Raw genomic sequence first — 17,150 nt, 5'->3', positions numbered from 1 at the left:
AAGGAAAAATTACAATTTTAAATTATGAGCATGAATTTCACTGTTTATACTATGCAATGCCAGTTTAAATGCAAATGAAAGGGCATCTAACTCCTCTGTAGAATTACCAGAATTACACAATTTGTATTTTGTAGTTCATATGGGCATATGCAATTCATCCTTACCAGAACAGCAGAAACACTGCGCAAAACTAGCTTGGCTGTTTTTATTTCACTTTTTGATAAATGCACATTCTACCAACACTGTCTACCTTCAGCTACTGATGGGTAAGGAAGACAGAAAGGAGAGGATCTCTGGGGCACCCTCATCCTTCTCTTTCCTCCTGCAGCATCATTTTCTTTTTCTTTTTCTTTTCTTTTCTTTTTTTTTTTTTTTTTAGCACAACACGGGTCTTTTTTTAAAATTTTTAAACAAAGTGCTCAAATCCAGGAAAAATCTCACAGATGAACTAGAAAAGGAGAGTGATCATTAGAGCCTAACTGAGGAATACATCCTTGGAATTTTTCATTCTTTCTTTGGTAAACATTGTTTACCATATATATTCCCCCATCTGAAAAAGCCTGTAGATGCAGATGAAATATCATTTTTCTTTCTAGTTAAGTGCCTTAAACTTTCAGGTGTTGAGATTAGATACGCGAGACATCATATCAAACTAAATGGCAGCAAAGCTGACATGATCAGCCCAAAGGTAAAACATGCAGCTTAATTCATCCAAAAATCCTTCCTTCCAGATGATTCAAAACCAGTAATGACACTAAACCTATACTGCATTCTAATGAGGCAGCATATTTTTATCTAATTTTAAAATTCTTCCAGGTAGTAGTTGTCTTGGTGTCATGAAGAAAAAAATTACAGTGAAAATCATAGGGTGCTTTTCAGTAATTCTTCAAAAACAAATGTGTCTCAAAGGAGAGAAATAACCAAGATTTCAAGATATAGAGGAAACAAATAATTTGTACACGTATAGTTGCTTGCAAGCAAAAATTGAGACAATTAAGAAAACTGTATATGAAAAAATTAAGTTCAACACAGCTACAATCTAGTTTCTAATAGTATACCAAAGGAAATGTTAGTACATAATTTTTATTTTTAGAAAAAATTTTAAAGGGTAGACCCATCTGGAGCCCATGAGAAAATTTTGTTAATTCTTCATAAAAAGAATGGTCGGCTCATACAGGGAAGTGAAAAAGGATAAGACAGGATCGCTTGGTCATTTGTGTTTCTTAGAACAACACTGTCTTCCTTCTGCCTTCAAAGCGGGTTCTGGTTTGAACAGAAAAACTGGCCTCAAGGATGTCAGTGTCCTTGCCTACTCAGATGCACGCTGCTTATCTTGTCCTCCGAGTCGTGCTGAATTCCCGTGCACTGGGTCCGCTGGAATTCACAGGGCATCGTGGAAGCTGCGTGCAAATGGGGCAGCTAGGAACTGCAGCTGCTATGCACATTATATGTGTCTCCTCTACTCACAGACGTGTGATTGTCCCATCAGACTTCACTTGCAAAACGAAAGCTCAAAGACGGAATTATTAAAGAGTTTCAAGATGGTGACAGCAGGGCATTAAAGTGAGCGCAGAGCCCCTCTGAACATAGGATCTGGACAGCTGCCCATGAACCTGGCTCTGGCTTCAGGAGATACAGCATCTCTCATGTTGACACAGACACTGTATTATTCCCGATATTTCAACCCCATCATCACCACCCAAAACAACAGACTCCCAAAAGGTAGTAGTTTAAAATAGGTTGGCAAATAGACGGGAAAATAAAAGCTCTGTAAAAGCTGACGCTAAGTCCAACAGCATTGCCTCTGTCTAATTATATGTTGTTCTGCTCCCTAATGCTCCTTTTATATCCATCACCATCGAGTTGGTACAGACTGAGCTGTGCCGCCTGCTTGTTTTCTCACGGAAAAATGTCCAGAAATAAATCAAGCCACCATGTGTACCTCTGCTAAAGAAGTTTGCTAAAGGAGCCTGGGTCCATGAATCAAGGCCCTGGGGATCTATCACTGACCGGTTGTCCACAAAGAAATGACTCACGCTGAGTGCATTTGGAACAAATTGTCTCTTATTTATAAAGCGTCTATGGAGCCCTTGATCAATGCCAGCAACTCTTTTAAAATTCTCTTATTAATCCCCAGGACAACTCTAAAAGGTAAGAAACTATTATCATGCCCACTGTATAGATGGGCAAACTGAGGTACGGAGAGATTCATTAACACCTGGCAACACAGCTAGTAGGCAGTTATCCAAAAGGCCATTGCAATGGTCAGAAAGTCCAAGGTCTAAGAGAATCATTTAGCCCTGTTTTTCTCACCAGGCATAACACAACCCAGCCAAAGAAAATAAACCTTTATCCAGCTTGTCTGAAGCTAATGGAGGGTCCCTCTAGCCCCCTGGTTCCCAGCCCTGACTATATACTGTAATAACCTGGGCTGCTCTTAAATATCCAGATGCCCTGGCTTTACCCCAGACACAACCTCTGTGGGTGGGGCGGACCCAGGCATCAGTATTCTGTAACGCTGTCCCCTGGTTCCAGGGTGTTGCCAAGGTTGAGACCCAGAGGGGCCTGGCCCGCTCTCCCTGGTCGGCGGAGAATGATCGGGCATCAGCGCATGAGAAGAGCCACCATTTGGGAATGACTTACATTTTAATATAACCTGCCTACCTCCTCCTCTTCTTTTTTTTTTTTTAAGAAATTATTTATTGCACCAGTGATAGCTCTGACCCTAACACTGGCATGACCTAAGGCAAGAGTCCAAATTAAGGTCCACATACCGTAAGTCTCAGTATTTAAGTTATAAATCAAGGTAATAAATTGTTAAATAAATATGTTCTATCCTCCTACCTTGACAAATATATCCACCTAACAACAAAATGGAAAAACAAAACAGAACACGCGTAAAGCAACAGTTCATCCAAACAATCGCGGACATGGACAAATTTGAAATAAATTTCATTTTCTACCAAAGACCAAAGACTGTGATTTGCTCTGGAGCAGGCCTGGGAACAGGCAAGTGCATCACAAAGAATTTCTCCCTCCCTCGCTGGGCTGCCATCTGGCACCCTCAACTAATCACACGTGCAACCCATAGACACCATTTTCTTTTCCTCTTTTTGAGAAGGGAGATCTTTCATCCCCCACCAAGGCTCATCTGCTCTCCCAGCCCCACTGGTACCACCTGGGTACCTATAAAAGGCACCCCACATGGAAGCCATAAGGTTTCTCCTGACTTCCTTCTGCCCAGGCCTAGAATCTGCTGCCCTCGAGGTGCCCCAGCTCCCAACCCCACTGACAATATCCCTGGTCCTGGCCACCCTTCTTCCCTTCCTAGACTCAATCTTGTACCCCGAAGGGCCTTGGCCACCCCTCAGGTTGATGGGGTACCCACTGATGGCACCCAGGGAGGGTGGACCCGGGGAGAGACACATGCAGGCCCTGTGAGAAGACCTGGGGACTTGTGACCAGGGAACCCTGGGGATTCTCTGGTACCAAGGGTCCTGGTACCCCAGCGTGGTACAAAAGAGAGGGCATGGGCTGAGGTGGACCTGCCCCCTTGGCCCCATGGACTCCTTGCCCCAGTGCAGCCAAAAGTCCCCTCCCTTAGGATGAAAGGATGTTGCTGAGGACAGAGACCATCCTTTTCCCCTAGTTTGCACACGAGCAACAGAGGCTGATAAACGTAAAGAACTCCCAGAAGTCTGTACCCACTGGGTGGCGCCAGGATTTGAACTGAGCTCTAACTCCAAAGCCCATGTTTCTAACCTATTCCTTTTCTCCCTCTCCCCACTGTCAAAATGCACCCCTTTTACATGGGTTCTGCAAAGCCCAGCTACCCTGACAAATGTCCTAAGCCCCCCACTGACCGTGATCTTCCCAGCCCTGACCCGACATGGTCTCTAACAGGGATCAAACTAGGATCTGAGCACCTCAAAAACCCTGGGGTCAGCCTTAGAGGAGAGTTTTAAAAGAATCCATTTCCAAGCTCTCAAATGTCATGGGTGGTCTTTCCAAACCTGGATCTGAACACATTCCTGGTGCCCGCCCAGGGGTGCCCTGAGCGACCCGCTCACCCCCTCTCCTACCTTGCCTGTCTTAACCACTCTTCTCCCACTCTACAGAAAGAAAAGCCCACATCTCCCCACCCTGAATTTCACTCTGGTGCAGCATCCCCATGTCCAAACCATCAGGGGCATCACACAAAAAAAGAACATTCTAAATACTGGAGCAAGTGTTGAGAAAACAAGGGACCCAAAAGTCTGGGGATAAATCCTTCCCCGAGTCCAGTAGCTTCCAACTCTCTGCTTTCAACAATATTACAGCAGGACTTAATTGAGTTGTCAGCTCGCAGATCATTAAAAATAAATTTTCTGACAAACCAACATGTGATTTTTGGCATATAACTCAGGAGTTTAAATAATTGAGTGACATTGCTGTAACAAAACCCTTTCATTTCCATCCATGCAGTGTGAACAAGTTTTCTCAGAACTTACATCTATAAAAAATGAAAACTAAGAACAGAATTAATGCTGAACTCTGTATCATTATAGTAATAAGTAATTTCCTCCTTCTAAACAGCCTTTCTAAAAAGCCCTATCCATCTTAAGAGATGCAGTCCAATAAAGTGTCAGTTTTTATGCACAATAATTAGTTCTCATATTTTAAAAGGAATTTGTGTTACGTGGACCAATTATATTAATACTAATTAAATTGCAAATTCAATCTAGAATTTTTTTTAAGCCCTAAAATCCTTAGGGTGCTAACAGACCATGATTTTGCTTCAGTGTATATATTAAGTCTGCTTGCAGAGAACTATGATAATCAATAAACTTTCTGAAGCATAAAAAATATTTCATTACAATAAAACTCTCTGTGGAAATGAAAAGAAAGATTGTAAGTTCAAGGAGAAAAAGGGACAATGTAAAACCTTAAAGAATTGGTTCATCCATTTTTAAATAAATCATGGTGGGTATCAAATTGTTACGGTGTTTAGATTCCATTAGGTACAATTTTTTAAAACATGTAACATTTCTATTTTAGAACATCAATATTTATAATATGCCAGAAGGAATATTCTTTTTAACCATTTACACCTACAAAGAAAAATTATGAATGTCAACCTCAAAATGTGCGAGGGGAATTCACCGTTTTTCACAATGCTTTTGTGTGGCGTGCAAGCAAAAAACTACTGAAACCGCTGGCCCGTACCATTCACTTGGTCACCAGTGCCACCACCTTGGCACATGGCTCGGTTTGAACGGCTACTTCGTGCTTTATTGTTTGAATTTCCTCACGGCAGCCTTGTTTCTCCAGCTCAACTAGGAAGCGGAGTCACAGGCTGTTTTGTCCCCCCAGTATTGGCAAAGTATAGAATAAAGCTGAGCCTTTAAGCCAGTGTCTCTTGATCGGCCTCTTTTAACTCACAAATGAAGACGTGAGTTGAAATCTCAAGCCTGCGGGCTATTGCACATGCTCCACGGTCACTTCATAAGCCCCTCTGGGTCTTAACTTCCTCATCTGTAAAACAGGGTCGAGGCCACACACCTACGGTATTGATGTTACAGGATTTTTACAAGGCTCAAATAGAATCATCTTCCCTCCTAGCTTTAACTCCAATTTTTCAAGTATTACCTAGCAGCCTATCTGCTTGTACTGAGCTCACAAACCCCTCTAAAATAGAAGAGCCAGGACTTCCCTGGTGGTGCAGTGGTTAATAATCCGCCTGCCAATGCAGGGGACATGGGTTCGAGCCCCGGTCCGGGAGGATCCCACATGCCGCGGAGCAACTAAGCCCGTGTGCCACAACTACTGAGCCTGCGCTCTAGAGCCTGTGAGCCACAACTACTGAGCCCGAGTGCCACAACTACTGAAGCCCGCATGCCTAGAGCCCATGCTCTGCAACAAGAGAAGCCACCACAATGAGAAGCCCGCGCACTGCAACAAAGAGCAGCCCCCGCTCCCCGAATCTAGAGAAAGCCAGTGCGTAGCAACAGAGACCCAACGCAGCCAAAAATAAGTAAATAAGTTTAAAAAAATAAATAAATAAAATTGCAAAAAAAATTTTTTATAAATAAATAAATAAATAAATAAATAAAATAGAAGAGCCAAAAGCCCTCCCCCCCAAAACTCAATGTCCCTAACGACCACCACCCCAAACAAGGGAACCTGTTCCATCTTCCTTCCCCAATGAGCCAAACACGGCCTAAAATTCCTTCACAAAACTCCCAGCTCTCTAAGCCACCACCGATTGATCTGTGAGGCCAACTTCCCTCTGTTGTGTTTGACTACTGATTGTTGAGTGTCGGGTATATTGATTATTGAGCTTTCGATGACACCTCCCTCCCAGGAATTCAGAGGTCTCACGGTCGAGCCCTTGGTTCTAGAGACCCACACTCTCTCCAGCACTGGCCCTGGAAAGCAAGGAAGGCGTGAGGGTACCAGGAAAAAGGAAACCACAGAAGTGATGCCTCCCCCTCCCCTCCAAAAGAGAAGCTGGGAAATGTCTCCATGTGATTACAGACGCTATGCAGCGTCTCTGTTCCTTTTGTGACTCTTCCCCTACAAAGCCCGTCAGTGCTATTTCAGAGCTGCCTTCCTGCGGTTTGTTTCAAGAATCTGACTAGGGCAGAATCGCTGCCCTGCCTGCTGCTGCTGTTGTGCAAGAGGCTGGGTTAGGGTTTTTTTTCTTTTCTTTTTTTATAGAATTTTTAAAGGTTACTTTCTATTCACAGTTATTACAAAATATTGGCTCTATTCCCCGTGTTGTACAATACATCCTTGAGCTTATCTTACACCTAACAGTTTGTGCCTTCCACTCTCCCACCCCTCTATTGCCCCTCCCCCTTCCCTCTCCCCACTGGTAACCACTAGTTTGTTCTCTGTATCTGTGAGTCGGCTTCTTTTTTGTTATATTCACTAGTTTGTTGTATTTTTTAGATTCCACTTACAAGTGATATCATACAGTATTTGTCTTTCTCTGTCTGACTTATTTCACTTAGCATAATGCCCTCCAAGTCCACCCATGTTGTTGCAAACGGCAAAACTTCGTTCTTTCTTATGGCTGAGTAGTATTCCAGTGTGTGTGTGTGTGTGTGTGTGTGTGTGTGTGTGTGTGTACACATATACATATATATACATACCACATCTTCTTTATCCATTCATCTGTTGATGGACACTTAGGATGCTTCCACATCTTGGCAATTGTAAATAATGCTCCTATGAATACTGGGGTGCATGTATCTTTTCGAATTAGTATTTTTGGTTTTTTTCAAATATATACCGAGGAGTGGAATTGCTGGGTCTCATGGTAGCTCTATTTTAGTTTTTTGAGAAATCTCCATACTCTTTTCCACAGCGGCTGCACCAATTTACATTCCCACCAGCACAAGGGTTCCCTTGTCTCCACATCCTCACCAACATTTGTTATTTGTGTTCTTTCTTATGATGGCCATTCTGACAGGTGTAAGGTGATATCTCATTGTGGTTTTGATTTGAATTTCCCTGATGATTAGCGATGTTGAGCAGCTTTTCATGTGCCAGTTGGCCATCTGCATTTCCTCTTTGGAAAAATGTCTATTCAGTTCTTCTGCCCATTTTTTAATCGAGTTGTTTGTTTTTTTGATGTTGATTGTCTGAGCTGTTTATATATGTTGACTAATCCCTAATCAGTCATATCATTTGCAAATATTTTATACCATTCAGTCTCTTCAATAAATGGTGCTGGGAGAACTGGACAACTACATGTAAAAGAATGAAATCAGAACATTCTCTAATACCATACACAAACATAAACTCAAAATGGATTAAAGACCTAAATGTAAGACCAGATACTATAAAAATCCTAGAGGAAAACATAGAGAGAACCCTCTTTGACATAAATCACAGCAATATTTTTTTGGTTCCGTCTCCTAAAGTAAACAAAATAAAAGCAAAAATAAACAAATGGGACCTAATTAAACTTAAAAGCTTTTGCACAGCAAAGGAAACCTTTGACAAAATGAAAAGACAAGAGGTTTGTTTTATTAATGAAAAGACCTTTCATCCTGGGAAGCCCCAGGAAGGCAGACAAGAGAAACAGAGTGAATCAGTCAATAAGCCAGGGAAGGGTCTTGGCAATTGTTCCAATTCACCCAGAAAATGAAGAACACACATCAACCTGTGTTTCAAGAAGACAGAGCTGCTCTGGTTGTGGGGCTGGTCCTCAAGTCCACAGCTGCCACCCACAGGTGAAAGTCAAGACAGGACTGGGCTTCAACGCCAAATCTGCCACGTCTCAGCATAACCCCAGTTCTCTGTCCTGCTAGTGAAGAACAGGGCTGTACTGTCCTCCCTAGATGGTCTCACTATTTGCACAGAGTCCAGAAGGACTTACACACTGGGCTTTACTGTAATTCGAGTCTTAGTTCTAATCAATACAGAAACCTCAGGGTAGAGGGAGGTTAAAGAGCCCCCAGGACCAGTTGGGAAGCTGCCAATCCTTGTTAGGCCGAAGCTATAGAGCTGGTTACACTGCAGCAAGTTGCCTCTGAGGCTCAGACCGTGAGCCCCCCCAGGCCACAGCCTTAGAAGACATGGAAGGAACCAGAGGGTTCCTACACTGGACGGTGCTGGCTCCTCTGTGCCAGGCACTGGTCTCGGTGCCAGGGATAGAGCAGTGAACCACAGACAAAAGTCTTAGTGTGGGCTTCCCTGGTGGCGCAGTGGTTACGAATCCTGCCAATGCAGGGGACACGGGTTCAATCCCTGGTCCGGGAAGATCCCACATGCCGCGGAGCAACTAAGCCTGTGCGCCACAACTACTAAGCCTGCGCTCTAGAGCCCGCAAGCCACAACAAGAGAAGCCACCGCGATGAGAAGCTCGCTCGCCACAACTAGAGAAAGCCCGCACGCAGCAACGAAGACCCAATGCAGCCAAAATAATAATAATAATAATAAAAGAAAGCCAACTCCCTTGCTGAAAAAAAAAAAAAAGTCTTAGTGGGGACGGGGACTTCCCTGGTGGTCCAGTGGTTAAGACTCTGCACTTCCAATGCAGGGGGCATGGGTTCGATCCCTGGTCGGGGAACTAAGATCTCACAGGCCACGCGGCCAAAAAAAAAATCCTAGCTGGGAACACACATAATAAACAAGCCAAATAAAATATATTATATATCTAATAGCAAAAAGAGAAAAGGAGAAGAATACAGCAGAGAGGGTATATGGATAGGGAGCGTGTGTGTTGCAATCTGACATCGTGAGGTCAGCAAAGACCATACTGAGAAGTTACTGAGTCAGACGTGAAGGAAATGAGGGCGGGAGCTATGCAGTTACCTGGGAAAAGAGCAGTCTGGACAGAAAGAACATAAGTGTGAAGGCCCCAGATAAGACCCTTCATGCATTTCTCGGGTACAAAACTTAACACAGCGTCATCAGTTGAGAGAATGATGATGAAAATTGAAAGAATCTTCCTCTCTTAGGTCCTACAATGCAGTTATTCACTGTTTTTCCAGAAGATATGGTATCACAGTCATCATTCCAATGGTGAATATTTGCCTCACTACTAAGAAATGTACACCCACCACGCTGTGTCCAAGCCTTTCTGTGGATACAGTAACTTTTCATTGCCATATGCCAAATTATGATGATTTCAAAGACATTTTAAATGGCAATTAAACCTGCGGTAACAACAATGCCCATCACTCAATGCCCATCATTCAAGTGACAACAATATGAATAGTTATATAGATCATATATAATTTCATTATTTTATTCAAAGAAATCTGATATGCACTATCCTTTCCTGACACATAAATTGAATAACTCGCTTTTTAGCAGCTGTTTTTTCAAATTTAGTCTAGTAACAAATTGCATCAAGCTTGGTGCTAAAAGTCTACCTGATGAGGATCTTTCCAGATTCAGACAATAACAACCGCGTCATATCTGTTGCCAGCAACCCTAAAACTCCAGCTCAAGACTGCAAGACTCATGTTTTCAGAGCTTTTGTAATGAGATGTGACTGATTAGCATGAAGACTGAATAAAAGATTAGTACAAAAAAGCCAACCCTGGTCTCAACAGCAAAAACCTGGGAACAACCCAAATAATTGGCCACCACCTAGAGAATGGATGAGTAAACTGTGATGTACTCAACACAATGTGATACGAAAGTAAAAATCTATTCCTTATAGCAACATGTCATGTCGTTACAGCACAAAGCATGGCATAGGCAAGTGAAAGAAGTCCAGAAAGACTACAAAAGGCATGATACCCTTTTATAAAGTTAAAAATTACCAAAATAATTAATAAACAAAAATAGGCCATGATTGGACCAATATGAGGGTGTTTCATGAACTAGCTCTAGAGCTGTAACTGTCTGTGGTAGTTGCTACCTCTAAGACACCTTAATATTCCCCCTTTACTCTTCCAGGTACCTAGTTAGTTATTTTATACCTGGTTAGCTTTTTTGTTTATTTCGAATTGTCTCTGTTCAAATAACTGGTATGACTTCTGTCTCCCAACTCTGATTGGTACAGGCCCTCTCTGCCTGTCGTTTGAAATCTATGACAGCCTGGAACTCTGCAAGGTCCAAAAGCTGAATTTTCTTTCCTTTTTTTTTTAAATTAATTTATTTATTTTTATTTATTTATTTTTTTTTCTGCGTTGGGTCTTCGTTGCCGCGCAGGCTTTCTCTAGTTGCGGCGAGCGGGGGCTACTCTTCGTTGCGGTGCGTGGGCTTCTCATTGCGGTGGCTTCTCTTGTTGCAGAGTACAGGCTCTAGGGTGCATGGACTTCAGTAGTTGTGACTCGTGGGCTCAGTAGTTGTGGCTCGCAGATTCTAGAGTGCAGGCTCAGTAGTTGTGGCACACAGGCTTAGCTGCTCTGCGGCATGTGGGATCTTCCCAGACCAGGGCTCGAACCTGTGTCCCCTGCATTGGCAGGCAGATTCTTAACCACTGTGCCACCAGGGAAGTCCCAAAGCTGAATTTTCTGTCCCAAGCTAAGGTAAGCGTGAGCAGAGACCAGCAGGCATAGATCATGGCAGAGATAAATCCTGAAGCCCCTGCCAAATATCTCCTCCTATTCTGCACTCCTTGTTGGGACGTGGAGACAGTTATACTCAAATATAAGATGTATTTCACTCCCCTACAACATGGAGAAGACGACAAACTATAGCTGCCATAGATTATCCCTCCGCTCTTACACAGTGGGACAAGGGAGATTATCCCTCCCTTACAGGTCCTGGGTGGCTATACCCAGATCTTCATGGAGCCCCAGTGAGCTGAGGTCCAGACGTCAGTCCTTGAGGTACCTGTCAAGCCCTCCTTGGCTGGGATCTCTAAGTCTGTGGTCCTGCCCCCCACATCCTACATGACACTGTCCTGAGCCTCTAAGGCAACTGGACCCCCCAAACCCAGGCAGGAAGTGCAGTGCCTCTTTGGTTGGAAAGCTGCCAGCTCTGGGGCCGCAAGGACACAAGCTTCATCCCATAATCCTCCATAAGCATGTAAGACTTCCCGTGGGACTTACCACAGGACGCCCTGCTCTCCAGCATGATGTGCATACCCAGGTCATCTCCTTTCTACCCTGTATATTTCATCTCCTGCTTAGCTAGCTATGCCTGCGTAACAGATCACTCTCAACACTTAGTAGCTTAAAACAACAAACAGTTTCTGCAGGTCAGAAATCTGGTGAGTGGTTCAGCTGGACGGTTCTGGCCCAAGATCTCTCACGAGGTGGCAGTCAAGGGAAGCCATCTCTGATGGAGGGCCCACCACCAGGCTCACTCTCAGGGCTGTTGGCAGGAGGCTTCAGTTCCTCCCATGAAAGCCTCCCCATAGGGCTCCTCAACAGTATGACTTCTTCCCTCCGAGTGAGTGAGTGATCCAAGAGCAAGAGATACCCAGATGGAAGCCACAGTGGCTTTTGTAATCTAAGGACAGAAATAAGGCACCATCACTTCTACCATATTCTGTTGGTCACACAAACCAACCCGAGGATAACATGGGAGAGGGCCATACTGGGCTGAATACCAGGAGGAGGGCATGATTGAAGGTGAGCTACCATACCTGGCTACTTGTCTGTACCCTCTACCTAACGAGCCCCTTGAGGGTGAAAGCTGGGTCTTGTCCACCATTGTGTCTCCCGCACCTGACACATAGTCTTATCCTCTGGGTCAACAAATACCAATTTACAAGGGCAGGTATCATCCTGTCAATCTTCACAGCCACCATAGTGCCTTGTCTCCAACGAGGGCAAGGTGGCAGGAAGGAAAGCAGGCAAGAGCCAGCTTCTCTATTTAGGACCAGGAAAAGAGAAAAATCAAAATAGGCAAGAGAAAAACCGAACACCTTCTCCAAAGGAGACGTTGTGAGCAGCTTCCTACCGCGGAGAGATCCCCATAATTGTGGAAGGACATGTGGGACCATCATTGTAGCCAGAAGACAAATTCAAATTCAGGATCTCTGCCCTGTTGGGGGCAGGGCAGGGGTCCTCTTTGATACAAAAGCTCTTACAGAAGATCATCCAAATTATTACTAATATTAATAGCTGTAAAATGGGGATAATAATATCACCAACTTCACAAGTTGTTGTACGGCTCAAATGAAATAAACGTTTGTGACCGGCTTAGCAAGGTATCTGGCAGTCAGGACAAAAATCAATATATGATAGCTACTTTTATTTGGTGGATATGAGTACCAAGTCCCAGACAGCTACAACCTCCGCCAGCCATGGAAAGGAGCAATATTCTCTTCTCCAAGGAGTTCTGCTAATCCTTTCAGACAAATGAAAAGGAAGGAAAAAGTATTTCCACTAGAGCTGGCTGGCTATGGGGAAACAATGAGATTATTTTCTAATTAAGTGGCTGCTAGAGAGATACTTCCTCTGAAACCTTTTGCTTCTCGTCTTCAATGAAATGTAGCTGCCCAGAAAAGTAATTCAAACATTGGAATGTCACACAAGCAAGTCATCCCATTTATAAATTTACAAGACATTTTTTATGCGGGAGGGGATTTTCATCAAACCTGAAGATAAGGGTATCACGTCCATCAGGATCCAGGCACACTCAAGTTGAGTCATTTGAAGAGGCAATAATAAAATACCTATCTACAAACGTTAGGGAAATCACAAAAGATAGGGAAGTACCCCAGCTCTAGAAAGCGTACACAGATACCACCTGTAGGCTCAAAGGAACATGGGGAAAGAATGGTTATCAAAACCTGGAAGGAGAGCTGCGTGTGGAGAGGGCTGCCCAGTGCCTGATTGGAGCCATATTCTTTAGCCAAGGAATGCAACCATCTCAAGTCAAACCTGCAGGGAATGAGGCAGGGGAACAGACACCCAATCTCATTCCTCACCCTCATCCCTCCCTCCGGCCTCCTGATGTAGATCCCCATTGGTCAAACCCAACCTGAAGCCAAGAAAAGAGAGCCCAGTGCGTTTCCAGGGGTAGACAGCAAGGTGGAGAAGAGTGGAGAGGGGATCTGGAAGGTCAGGTAGAAAATATCCAATACATATATTTATGAATTTATAAAGAAAAATAGCAGTAACACATGTAACAAATACATATGTTTACATAAGTACATCATGCAATCTTTTTTTCTAGAAATAAACAGCATAACCACTGAGAAAAGATCAGAAAAGACAGAGATCAAATAGCTAAGCATACAAATTCAAGAAGGGCAAAAATACTACTGTAAAGGTGCAACAGATTATTATAGGTTAAGTGTAAGGCTACTCCAGAACTTCGTTTTTAAATAAGATGCAGTTAGGATCCTGTAAACCTATCCACAGTATTCTTTTTCATGTTTCTGTAGCTAGGAATTTTATGCTTAAACAAGATGCACTAGCACCAGATACAATGGTTTGCCACTTAATTTAATTCATAACATCCTACGTTTTTATAAAACTCAATTAAGTCCCAACAAAATACAGATCTGTTTTATTTCTGACATTTGCTTTTACCTCAATGGTCAACTTGGCCAACTGCAATCTTCATTTTTTTTTTTCAACTAAACTTCTCAAGCCAACTGACAGAATTTTCATAACCTCTTAATACTTTGAAATTCAGAATACATAAGATATAAAAACCTAGATGATCTCTTGTCAAATATAAACTATCAATGTCAACTGAAAATTTCTGATCAGCACCATTTGATTTCATAAATTATTCTTGAAAACAAGCAATTTTTTTAACAATTTTGAACACTATATTTAGAGAGCAATGATCAAAAATATACAGTTAGTGGAACATTCTATCTTCATAAGGCTGACAAGGAAATGGAGTAAGGAAAGGTTCTCTCACACTGTGTTGGTGGCAATGTAAAATGATAAAACTTTTTTTCCTATTTTGCCATTTGGGTCCGATTTTTTCAAATTTATTAATAGGCTAAAATATACATGCCTTTTGACCTAGTTATTTTACTGATAGAAATCCATTCCAAAGAAATAATCAGATAGAGACTCCACCTCAAAGAACAGTGTACAAAGCTCACAGTCTCTGGGTTTAACTCTGTAGACTTGGGGATGACATTTATTCATTCACTCATTCAACAATCATTTATTGAGAAGCTTCTTTAAGCTAGGCCATTGTCTGGAATTCTTTGGGGAGTAAAAGAAGACAAAAATAGTGTCTGCCCTGAAAAGAATTTATTATTAAAGCATTGGGATAATATTTAATCTAATTCTATCCCTTTTATTTAATTAGTTATAATTTATTTAACCAATCCCTTGTTGTTGATTATTTAGAAGGATAATTTTTTTTTTTTTTTTTTTTTTTTGCTATAAAAGGCCTGTGTTGAACATCTCTGGTAATAAATATTTGTCCATATTTCTGATTATTTCTTTGGAATGGATTTCTATCAGTAAAATAACTATCATGGAATCTTTATAACAACTTTCTAATTCCTCATTACCATCATCATCTTACAGATGGGGTAACTGAGATTCAGAAACGTCAAAACTAGACACTAGTTTCTTATACACTGCATATCAGTCAAGTACCTTGCTGTGCCACCCACAGTCAAATCTAGGCAGCAGTGTCCAGAACAGAACTCTTGACCAACGCAGCCCTTACACAGTCGTGTTTTACATCACATGACCTCTATAGCCACAGTTGATTGGACCACTGGCAAGAAACGTCCACAAGGGCAGCCAATCCATAAGCTGGCCAGCAGTCCACACCACAATCTGGCAAAACAAAATGAAGCGGACCAACCAAAGACCCCTTCAAGAATATTAATCACAAAATAGAGAAAAAATGTAGCAATTAATAGACAAAGACAAAGATTAATAAGCCAAGTTCCTACACAAAAAGCTCACCCTTGCTTCTCTTACTTTTCTTAAAGGTCTTCTATTCTTAAAGACCCTTGAGGAGGAATATTCTGCACTAGTTTTGCCCATGTGTGATCTGTGACACATACGCTTTTCCCTTTTTGCCACAGGGAAAAACATAACAGTCTCTGATCAGATACATTTGAGACAGATATCATATAACCATCTTCCTCTAGAACTGCCCTGTCCATCATGGAAGCACTAACCACATGTGGCAAATTTAAGTTAATCAAAATAAAACTTAAAATTCAGTTTCTTGGTCTCACCACACTTCAAGTGCTCAATAGCTACATATGGCCAGTGACAACTGTACTGGACAGTGCAGAGAACATTTCCATCATCACAGAAATATCTACTGGGCAGCACTGCTCTAGATAATTCATAAGGCACATTGCCATGTTAAAGGCTCTGAGAAACCCAGAAGTAAAATAATGTGCTGAAATTTTTAACTGTCTCTCATACTTATTTGGTGCTATCGCCCTGAAACAGTACACAAGGTGACACCTCACACAGCCATATTTTTGCGTGACATGATTCTTAGATGGGAAACCGATCGGTGCCTGGCCATACTGATCCCAGTAAGCTCTTCTTTCTACTGAGCTGACTTCCTACTTGCTCATTTTCTCTGGCTGTCAACTCTGCCATTTGATGAGTGGAATCAAAATCCCAAGAAGTAATTTAAGAGAAAATGCACAAAGATTATATTGGCAAGAGTTCTTATATTGGGGAGGGGGAAAGTAGGGGACAACTGATCTACCCGGAGTAGGGAAAGAAATAATAAAGTCAGTTCTCATACATTCATTGGGTAGAATATTATCCTCTTCCTAAAAATAATGGTTCCAAAGTATGTGTGATGTTGGAAATGTTTACTATCTAATATGAGTGGAAAATGGCAGTGAATAGCTCCTATGTTATGATTCTGATTGTGTAAAACCCATCTATGCTTGGAACAGAATATGCCAAAAAGTGAGCATATTTGTGTTTCAGTGGTGGAATTTGGGGTATTTTTTCTGCTTTCCTTTATTTCTCAAATACCTGTTAAAAGCACCTAGTACTTTCAGGACAACAACAAAAAATACTGATGGAAAAACCGCCAAGATATGTGTGTGAGGCTGGGGGAGGGGTGTTGTTGATGATTCACTTTGTCCCCTGAGTTTTCTGAAACGCCTATTCTAATCAAGCAACTTGTAAAGTGTCAGCTCTTGACAGCATGTTGTGAAAATGTAAGCATGGCGGTCTCCCCTTTTGCCCCCATGGCTCCATCATCCGCGGCACAGCTGTCAGAGAAGTAGCAAGAGACGTTTGTCTCCAGGCTTCTCCAAAGGTCATCTCCCTGTGCATTCTGTTTCCCGTATGAAAGCCACTACCAGCGCAATGGACCCTCTCTCCCAGCACAGGGTCCCACACCCTAATCCCCTCTCACCTCAAGAAATCTTTCCCTTCCACCCGTCTAGATAAAATCTCACTGTGATAGGGACTTTCCTGGTGGTCCACTGGGTAAGACTCCGTGCTCCCAGGGCAGGGGACCCAGGTTTAATCCCTGGTCGGGGAACTAGATCCCGCATGCATGCCACAACTAAGAGTCCACATGCCACAACTAAAGAAGATATACAGATTGCCAACAAACACATGAAAGGATGCTCAACATCACTAATCATTAGAGAAATGCAAATCAAAACTACAATGAGGTATCACCTCACATCGGTCAGAATGGCCATCATCAAAAAATCTACAAACAATCAATGCTGGAGAGGGTGTGGAGAAAAGGGAACCCTCTTGCACTGTTGGTGGGAATGTAAATTGATACAGCCACTATGGAAAACAGTATGGAGGCTCCTTAAAACA

The sequence above is a fragment of the Balaenoptera borealis genome (genome assembly GCF_965194805.1).
Source record: "Balaenoptera borealis genome assembly, chromosome: 16".
Lineage (NCBI taxonomy): Eukaryota > Metazoa > Chordata > Mammalia > Artiodactyla > Balaenopteridae > Balaenoptera > Balaenoptera borealis.
Note: the sequence above shows the minus strand (reverse complement) of the source record.